Here is a 10,990-nt window from a genome sequence, read left to right as displayed (position 1 = left end):
TTGTTTTTTTACAGTGCAAATATTTGTAATCAAAAATAAATATAAAGTGAGCCGTGTACATTTGGTATTCTGTGTTGTAATTAAAATCAATATATTTGAAAATGAAGAAAACATCCACAAATATTTAAATAAATGGTATTCCATTATTGTTTAACAGTGCAATTAATCGCATGATTAATCACAATAAATTTTTTTATTGCGCGATTAATCGTGATTAATTTTTTTTAATCACTTGAGAGCCCTACTATACATGTTTTCCTTAAAATTAAATGATGACTTTAGAGTGTCAATATTTTTATAATTCTCTGTGTGTGCGTGTGTTTGATTGAAATCAAGCTCTCTCCCTCTTTCAAGAGGGTGAAGAAGCCCTAAGCTCTGATAACATCTCTTATGGACCACTCCTCTTTGAAGTATCCTGACTAGAGAGCATTCTTCCATTCTTTTGAAGTTAGGAGTTTTTCTAAACCAGATCTTACAAAGTTTGTTTCTGAGCTAAGATCATATCGATACCAGCTGGTATCTTATACAAGATGTGTCCTGTTCTTTGATGAGACAAATCTTGTGGCTTATTTGCCTTTTGCCCAAATTGTTGGATTTGCAACCTGCCATTTGCATTACATTCACAACTTGCAATAAAAGACTCCCATCAAATATTCTATTAATAGCACAATTATAACACTTATATCCATCTTTCAAAACATAATATAAAAAGAAAATACTATAAAATGTTAAAGCAAAATAGAAATTATAAATGCATTTGGAGCCTGTGTAATGAGTGGGTGTTATCTCCATTAACTCTTGAGGCTTCTCATGTTGAAAGAAAACAGAATTCCTCCTAGAAATTACCTTAGCTACCTTAAATCTTTCATATAATTAAACAAACAATCAGAGCACAAGCATGTATATTATAGTCACCAAGCATACTGTATACGAAAATAATTGTAAATATTTCTTAAAATTTACCAACATGCAGAAAAAGTTTTTACAAACCTAACGTTGATAAATTATTACAATTTTCATAATCCATTTTTTGCACGCATGTTGAGGTTTATCCCCCACAATTAAGATTAGTTGAGCCCCCCGTGAATCATTAGTACTTCCTGTGGGCCACATGGATGGACATATGGAAGTTCACATCCTGTTGGTTGAGATCCATGAACCAGTCTTAAGCTTCGAGAGATGGAATAATGAAGGGCAAATGTTGCCATCCTGCATCTGAGGCAACGTATGTATATGCCTATCACAGGCATCCATGGCCACAATGTTCTCATGACTATCTGCCCCTCCTTGAAGATGTATTTCATTTCCTCTCTGCCATCCCACAGGATTTTTTTTTTTAAAGGAAGAGGATGACTCCCTATCATATTAGGTAATTGTATTTGGTGAACAGGGCTTGGTAGTTCACCACCCAGAGTGGCAATGAGGCTGATGAATATGCCTTTTGCCCAAGCAGGTCTAACTTCTGAGGGTCCTTGTCCTTAGGAGTGCTTTCATTAAACTTCAATTTCTCGTGTTGCAAGAAGCAATGAGTTAGACCAAGGACAACATGGAAACACACAAGAGAAGCAGGAAATTTATTAAAATTACATGGCAAGAAGTTAAAACTGCAGCAAGTGACTGTCAAAGATGGAAGGCAGTGGTGAAGGTCTTATTTTCCACATGGAATATAGAGGCATAAGCGCAAGCAAGCAGAAATGAGCAAGGACCCTGGGTTCGTCTGGGCGTAAAAGTGCTCAAAACTTTTTGTCGGCACTTTGATACCTTATCTCCACACACTTGGAGGTGGGAGGAAGAGATGATGGGTCTGCCCATTGGCTGGATCTAGGATCCCTTCATTAATAGGGAGAGAGATTCTGACTTGTGTCATCACACTCAGGACATCAAAGAGCTTATGAGACTTTACTTGTACAAACGTAGTCTCAGTTGACCAGGGTCTCCGTAATTTGGGACAGGAAGTCCTGGAAGGCTTTAAAGTCATCTGTTGCTGGGGTGGATGCTACTGTTACTGCCTTGTCCAGTAATGGGTAGTATTTATTAGAGGGATACCAAGGTTTGCTGATGTCCCCCTGTCACCTCTTGTTCCTATGGGCCCACATCCAGTTCCGGTGTGGGTGGCCTAGACAGCAAAGCCATCTCGAAGTGCAATATCCTCCTTTTTAAAAATGCATTTGAGGGTGACCTGCTCCTTAACATATGGGAGGATGGCCACACTGGCCTTACTGAGAACCAAGGTGGCATTTTGCACAGGTATTGACCAAGTTGGGGCTGGCCAGCCAAGCGCCACTCATGCCTGTGCTCTGAACAGAGGGGATCCCCGATATCCTCTTTGGCATCCTTCTCCGATGACTGGGGAGAGGAAGCTCTGTTAGTAATAACTGTATACCTTTCTTAGTGTGTTTTTGACAGGTTTCCACATGCCCTTCCTTTTTTCTCGCTCCCTTTCTGACCAGTGAGCTGCCCATAGCATTTTGGAATTCCTTCCTACTTTCCCATCCTTTTCAGCACCCGTCAGAATCTTTTTTGGACATTTGCATTTTTGGTGCCATCAGCCATTTAAAAAATTAGATTTTTTCAAAAAATGTCTCTATTTACTGGAAGCATTAACAATAAATTAATAGATTTTATGCCTGTTCCTTTTTAAAGAGGGAAAAATGATTTTATGCAGTTTGTATAAATATTTAAGATTTTATTTAGAATTGTACTAAATCTTAATGACAGAGGAATAAAGGAGAAGTGTTAATATATAATCATATATTTCCCTCATTTTTAGAGAAAAAGAACATGAATGTTAGATTTCTTTACCTTTTTTTTTTTTTTTTTAACAAACTGTTAGTTTAGCAAATAGCATTATTTGGTTTTTTGTTTGTTTTTTATAATTCTGGACTAGAAATAAAATTTCCTCTTTCTACGCAATTCCTTTACTATTTGTCTTTAAAAAGTGGTAGACACATCCTAATGGCATTACATGCCAAACCTGTATTGCAATTTCCCTTATTCCATTGATTTAAAGTAATGTGTTTCTTCATAACCTTTTATATTTACTGGTAGCCAGCTCCTATTAGCTTAAACTGTATGAAAGGCCTCTTAATTTTAGTAACATGTTTGAAGTACAGCAATTAAAAAATATCTTAGCAAAACATACACCACCAGACACTCAGAGCACCAGCATCCACTCCTCCTTTCCAAAACAATTAAGCATACATTCACCCACGCAAAGGCGCTCAGTTGTGGCTGCTAACAAATCAAAACAGAATTGCAGAGAAACCCTGTTTAAACTGTCCCAAACTCCTAAGAAAAGGGCCAAGAGGAAAAACGTATTTCCCCCTGAAATCCTCAGGGCAGCATCAGCACCTGTGGCACTAGACAACAGACTTACATAATTTGTGTAAAATAGAGAGAAAAAACGTTCATCACTTTCTGAAGGACAGGCAGCAAGGGTATACATGCAAGGGAAACATTACCCTCCCGTTTGCACCACATCCACCTCCTCCTTCCCAAAACAATAAAGTATTAATTCAAGGAAAATTGTATGCTATTCTATAGATAAACCACCTTAAGAATACAAATAAACAAGTTTTATATTATTTTATAGATAAGTCCCCCTCCTTCCACACATACATTCATACTTGTTTCTCAGCATTATTTTATATGAAACACACAAAGCCTCACTTAAAGGAGTGTAAAATTGCTTAATACACCCATGTATGAGGCAAAATGCAGGTCTAATTTAAATTATTCTGTGCAAAACTCTTTTCACTTGGTTTTGTTTAAGGCAGATCTTTGTAACTCTTCCAAAATTTAAGGTACCCATATGGAATGCAGATTTATTAAAATGATTTAACTTGGATTTAATAAACAAAATAAAAACAGCAATGGAGTTTTAGTATTTTAGTATTTGTGAGGCAGTAGATACAAAATGTTTTCCTTAAGAGTAAATGTACTTTAAAGGCTAGTCATTTTGCATTATTAACTGTTGGATGCTGTTGAGAATGAATACATTGGCAATGGAGAGAAGGAATTTCTTTCTTCATTGAATGGCGATGCCAGGGGATAGTACAGGGCCAGTAACAGCAATCCTGTTTGGTACCAGGAATGTCTCCGAGTGTGATAGAGATGCCTCTAAAGCATATCTGAGGTCCTCACTCGGCTCCATCACAGTCATCAGTATTGGGATCAGTGTTGAGTCCCTCCACCACAGGATGGGCAGGATTTGAACCTGAGGAGCTGAAGTCCACCATGAGGCATGGCAGTCAGCATGAATTGCCTCACTCTGCTGTAGTGGAGGGGAGAGAGTGAGGAGTGAGTGCACAGAGAAATCGATGGTCCTACTCCTCCCCCCCCTTTAAAAAAAAAAAAAGAAAGAAACCTCCTTTAGAAAAAAAATGTGAGGGTAGAATTCTTTCACCAAATCATTTGAAAGAACCAGTTTAAGGTGTCTGAAGAGAGTAGTGGGTCAAACCACTTACTGCCATGAGCGGTAAGAAGGAGCTGAGGGAAGATCACAGCTGCTTCACCCTTTGTGCCTTCACATGGGAGCGCAAGGGGCAATGCATGGCCCCAAATGACACAGTTATGTAAAGAAAATCCAATCTCTCACACAGGAGGTGCGTGTGCCCCTCCACTGGGATCCACACTGATACGTACTTGAAGGACCTTTTCTGTCCTCATTGGGCAGTTGTCCTACAAGCTAGCCCAGCAGTCCTTCTGAGTGCCCTCTTTTTCTGACAACAGCTGTAATGGTAGGTACAGTGCATCAGTATTTTAAAAATCACCGGTGCTTGCTCTAACATTCTCTTGTGAAGCAGAACTATTGCTATTTATCTCTGAAGCAGGGAAACATTCTGTGGCAAAACACTAGCTCAATAAAAAAAATCAACCTGTGATTAGTAAACTTCATGGGTTTAATGGCTTTGAAAACATAAAACCCAGGTATCTCAAATATACTTATGAATGGAACAACCCCTAAATGTTTGATATCGACCTCTTTCAAAACAAAAAACCCTGAGGATCCCCAGGTTCACAAAGGACTCCGCTATAAAGCTGTAACACATCCAAAGGGAGAATTTCAAAGGCACAAGAGGCAGTTATGCACCCATCTTCCCCTTTGTGTTTGTTTTGTATCAAACTTATAAACTGTCTGTTCTTTGGAGCAAGGACTCATTTGTTCATCCCAGCTACCCATGTATGCAGCACAAATGCTCCTTCAGAAAACAGCTACAAATTTTAAATCTTCAGGCAAATCGCCAAGCTGCAAACGACTGTCACATGAAGGCATGAGAAGCAACTATTTTGCAATCTAATTATTGGTTCCATTTGAACACTATTTAAATACTAGGATAATCACAAAAACATTTAAATAAAAGTTATTTTGTTCTCCCCTTTGTCACCCCCTTTAAATGCCAGTGTTCTGTCTAGATTCTCAGAGCACACGGGAGATAACTTTCAGTGGCATAATTATTTCTGCAGCCCTTTGGTGACTTTTTCAGCAAATGAAAAACATACCAGAAGCCGAATGTCCCTATGAATTCTTTCCAACCTAATGGCAGGTGTCTCCGATATTCCATTGACATGCTGCGAATGGCTGATTAAATGAAAGTAAATTCCACCAACTTAAACACCATGGGAACTGTGAAAACACACAAGCTGTGCCAGCTAGAAGGGAAGATTCTAAATGAGTTTCTGCCTAGCTTTATTTTAAAAAAAAAAGTGCAGCACATATAAAGTTGAATAGGAGTTTCACCTAAATAAAAACTAGTTATAATAGAAAATAAAAGTCTAGGAAGATTATATTTAAAATGGACTACTTAGCTTACACCATTAAACACTCAGGGCAACATTCTGCAGTTCTTAATCAGGTTAAACACCCATTGACTTCAACCATTGAGGAACACAGAATTTGGACCTTAGGTCTTAAAGGACCTTCATATAGGAAAAATGTAGGTCTTGAACCAGCAAAAATGGGCCTAAATCACACGCTTAAAGTTAAGCACATGGTAAAGTCCTCTGCTGGATTGGGGCCTTAAAGATTTTCTTGGTCTCCAGTTTGACACACACAGAGATACAGGTCTCATGTTGGTTGCAGCAACCATATGATCTTAACCCTGCAAACGTCAGTACAGGACAAATTGAATGTCCCCAAAATAAATCCACTTCCCTGCACACCTTCAGACTTTTTTCCAGATTGTTGTTTGCGCTAGTTCTCAAAAATATTAAGATGCCTTCACAGAAGTTTGATTGCATAAATACAGAAGTATAACTCCTGTGCAGGATCATGCAAGTGTAGCTGGTTGTGAGAGAAGAGAGCTTTCACACACAAAAATATAATCAATAGCAAAAAGAAACAGGGAAATTCCAGCCAGGCACATATCTTTTATGTGAACATCCTCTTTTCAAATTTGCTTCAAATGAAAAATTCTGCTTTAAGGCAAATATTTTAGACAGCTAGTCATGGTTTGGGAGTTTTATTATTTGATTTCCAAAGTCATCCCAGACCAAAGAGCTATTACACTTTGATAGAATGTAGCCTGTGAATAGAGGCAATACATTCCAGACCTTTAAAGTCCAACCTAGAGTTAAGTCCCTAGTTAGTCTGGTCTATAATAAAAATTAAGACCAGTTAAATGTTTTGTGCGTCTGGATAAGCTCACTGCAGGACTGTTAAGCAAATTTAAAAAATGCTTACCTCTCTATCCATGAAAAGGGTGTAAAAATAATAAAAATATTGTAATTAAACATTTCACCCTTACAACCATTTAATACAGATCTAATTCTGGCCTCATTCTAGTTTAGGAAGTTCTGGTTTTCGCCCACATGACACCAGCGATAGGGAAGCTTATATTCCTTGCTCTCTGCGGGAGCCAAAAAACTATATGCAGTTGTGTATGGTTGAGTAAAAGGCATTTTGGGACATTAATCCAGCTGCTGTATTTGATGTCTCACTTCTTCTACTGCCAAATTATGAAAGACAATTATAGAACCTAAACATTTGTAGAGGACTGGAGCCCAGCCTGAAATCAAGGGAAAGATTGTTTGGGTTTTTTTAATCCACATTGTCCTTTTATACTGAATGTTGCTTAATGTTTCCTGCTGAGAAACTGTTTATTTCCAAAACCTTAAGTGTTTTAAGGTGGCACTGTGCTTTATGACTCCACCCTTGAGCAGCATTTTTCTTAGTCCTTGAATTTGGTCCAAGTAGAACTTTCTGTACCACCTTGAAATCAACAAGTGATCAACAATTACCAATGGGAACTCTTTCTTCCAAATTTTCCATTTAGCAAAAATAAACATCTTGCTGTTGTTTTCCCCTCTTGGCCATACCCAATTCAGCCGTATGGGGATTTCCTGGGGTCTGGAAAGAAGGGTCTCTTAGTGCTCTTCACAGATTAACATGGTTTGGGGGTGGGGGGCAGGTTCCCCATTACAGTGAAGGTGACAGTAGAATTCCATTTAGAATAAGAATCCAAATTTCTCCAAAACTAACCAGGGTACCTAATGTATGGAAACCAAACCCACTACAACAGATGCATCCTGGGAACCCTTGAATAAAGGTGTGATATTGACTACTGAAAGGATAGAATTGGTGTTTTCACCCTCCTCTTCCTGCTCAGTTGCCGTTTTTTCTATTACCTACTTTACCCCCTTTTTGTATGGCTACTCTAGTGGCATTCTTTTCCGCAATTACATCATGCTCTGAGCATCCCTATCTCCTTTTCCTCTCTCCACTCACCCCAAGGGGACATCACGTTCATAGCACAAACCCCTTAGGTAGGAAGCTGATTTTAAGTACTCTCTTCCCTGTCTTCAAAAACCAGCACACTCCAGGCCAGTGTTAATAGGTATAAATTTCATCCCCTTCTTAGAAAGAAGGAGCACTTTATCTCTCCAGTAACTGTGGCCATCTGAGGACAAGGGAGAACAAACCCTGAAAGTGTCCCAGAGCCAGTGTGTCTCTTTTTCACCATAAGATAGCTTTTTAATCTACGGATATGGATAGATAAAAAACTAAAAAGATATAAAAACAGACAATAAGTTTTATACAGATTCTGAAAACCTGATTTTTTGGGTAATTTACTTATTTTTAGAGCAAGTCCCATACCGACAGAAGGAACAAACATGCCAATCAATTCTAGGTAGCCAAACTTCAGAAAACCACCAACCTCATAGCATATTCTTTGGCCACACTTCACAGTACTGTGTGTTCACCCTCCCAAACTACGTGACTGGATGCAATTTATGTCAGCCTCAAGTGTTCTACCTGGCATCTCTGTTAGGCTTCAAGACTTCTGGGTTTACTATCCTAGAGTCTATAAAATTCCATTTGTCCTGCAGGAACTCTCCAGAGTGAATTCTACTGAACAGTACTGAGCTTATGTATTAAACAAATGACAACTCCCTGCAAGTGAGTTGGAATTTTAAGGGTCCAGGATTGTATTGACAATCACAGTAGAATTTAAACATTGCAGTATAAAAAACAGACTAAGTAAAGATTAGATAAGAGAGACGAGGAATTGTTACCATCCTTTAGATATAGTAAAGCTTTACAGAAGCTGATAAGAACGGTTATTAAATATCTGTAAGAGGGCTGGCACAAAACCCCCAAAACAGTGTACAGGGCTTTTGCCTTCTCTCATAGGGATAAAGAAAGAATCAGCAGTCTTTTGGGATGTTTACTTTACCGTTGATCATCCCACCCCAGGGGTTTGCTTTTGCAACATTTATTTTACCATTACAGATGTTTCTAAGTTTTTAGCCATATTATGTCATCTAGTGACCAGAGACTTTACGGGCTTCATCACCATCACCACCCAGTGCATCAACATCTATTTCATACAGGCCTTCAAAAGAGCCAAGATGTTTTTTCTGGCTCTTCCCTCCCATTTTTCAGTTCCTCAGGACTCATACCATTGTCGTTTGTGATTTATGAAAAATAAGCATTGGGCAAACACAGAGCCAGCTGATTTAGATCTTTCGTTTTCATTCGTTCGAGAACGTTTTAATATATTTCAGGACTTAGCGAAGCAGTGGCAACAAGATAAGTCAGACTCAACTCCTTTTCTCAGGCTCTGTTACCACACAGTGCCCCAGTTAGGTGCAGCATAGGTCTTTTCAATTATTGGGATCCTTCTGGGCTGGCAAGCCACTTCAATTCCAATGAGGTCTGTAAGATTTTGTTTAAATTACGTGCAACTTTGCTCACCCAGCAAAAAAGTGGGTACAGGAAATAGGATTTCTTGCCAAGCTAATGAGTCACTGTACAGCAGTAATTAATTCAGTTATCTTGCTTTGCCAACTAACTATTTTTATTATTTAATAATTTCCACTGTATTTTATCCTCTTAAGAAAAATGTATGTGAACGCACCTTGAGGAATTTTTGCTATTCTCTGTTTTTAAAGAATTGTTCTCTGAAATGAATAAGGAACAAGCAGATAAACAGAAACTGTTTTGTCCCGGTGCTATTATGATAAATGAGTGCACTGGAGGGGAAAAAGGTTGCTGCAGCTCCAATATAATCCTTAGGGAATATTTCTATCTGCATTCAGACCCAGCTAAAATGGAACGTTACCATACATAAATAGGGTAAGCCGATTAGTTAGTGCCTTAACCATTGTATTTTAAAATAACTAACTCTTGTAGCCAAAATTTTCTATTTGGTCAAATAAGCCGAAAGCATATTAATCCCTTAACAAAGGGAAGTCAAGAGTTCTTGGCACACATCCTGTATCCAGCATTCACTGGTAAGGGGTTAAACCTGCAAAATAATGGTGGTTCTTAACATTTTTGATTGAACTACACAGCAGGTGATTTCACATTAGTGGTTGCTACACATCATGGCACCAATTTACTGCCATTAAGAGTTTATGTAGACTCACTAGAGGGGTACACATTTTTACTGCCTTTACTACACATGGGCTGTGGAGCAAGTAACTGACTAGGTTAACACCACATTAGTCTACAAGTTCCACAGCCCAGAAAGATTCAGTGCAAGCAGCAGTCAGACTCTCATTGTCAGAAGAATTTCTATTATAGTGCCATATTACCACTACATCAATTTCAACAGAGAAAGCATCAGAAGCTTGTTAAGCATGTCTAAAACTTCCCGAAAAAGTAGCTCTTCAGGCTAAATTTCTCATGCTTGTTCTCTGTGCAAATCTGAGTTTCAGGAAAGTTTAATGAAAACACATGGGGTCATTTCTGATACCAGGGAGTGTACCACTGATGAACCATGCTTCCATTTTCACTCTCCTCACCTTCTCTCAATCCTCACCCGGGATGGAAGAACAAAATAGAAACTGAAGGGAACTTTCCAGAGTCTCCAGCTCTCTGTGTGGTCATTACTGTATGGTGATATGTTGTGACACTATATTATTTCCCTTAACAGTAACCATGCTCTGAACTATGAAACGTCAGATATAGGCAGGTGTATATCTGGGTATACACCCAGATTTTTCTAAAAATTCAAATAATGTGCAATTTTACTGTAAGAATTTATTTGAATATGCAATACCAAAAAGTCATTAAATCCAAAAAAATTACATTAATGCAGTAAAGTTGAAATCTTAAGCAAACAAGTCAGGAAATCTAGTTAAGGTTCCCACAGTTTTTTGTCATTGTGTCAGATATTGTGCATATATAGTAAGGCATTAAAACTAATCCCAGACACCGTAATACAACATACTCCCTGTGCCTCAGCATCCCCATCAAATGGGGATAATGATATGGACCTCCTTTGCAAATTGTTTTGAGACCTTCAAATGAAAAAGCGCTGTAAGAGCTTGGTATTGTATATCTGAGACCAGAATTACAACTGCTGAATTATAAGTACTGTGACAGTAATTTAAACTTTGGTTAATAAATTCTCAAATTTAACATAGTTTTTGGCAATCAGTTATCATAACATTTAGTGCCTTTCATTTTCAAAATGCATTATAAATACCAAGAGATATGGTCCAGTGGCTAAAGCATGACACTAGGATCCAAGAATTCAGTGTT

This window comes from Natator depressus, chromosome 15, assembly GCF_965152275.1.
Source record: "Natator depressus isolate rNatDep1 chromosome 15, rNatDep2.hap1, whole genome shotgun sequence".
Lineage (NCBI taxonomy): Eukaryota > Metazoa > Chordata > Testudines > Cheloniidae > Natator > Natator depressus.
The sequence above is the reverse complement of the archived record's forward strand: the minus strand, read 5'-3'. Positions refer to the sequence as shown.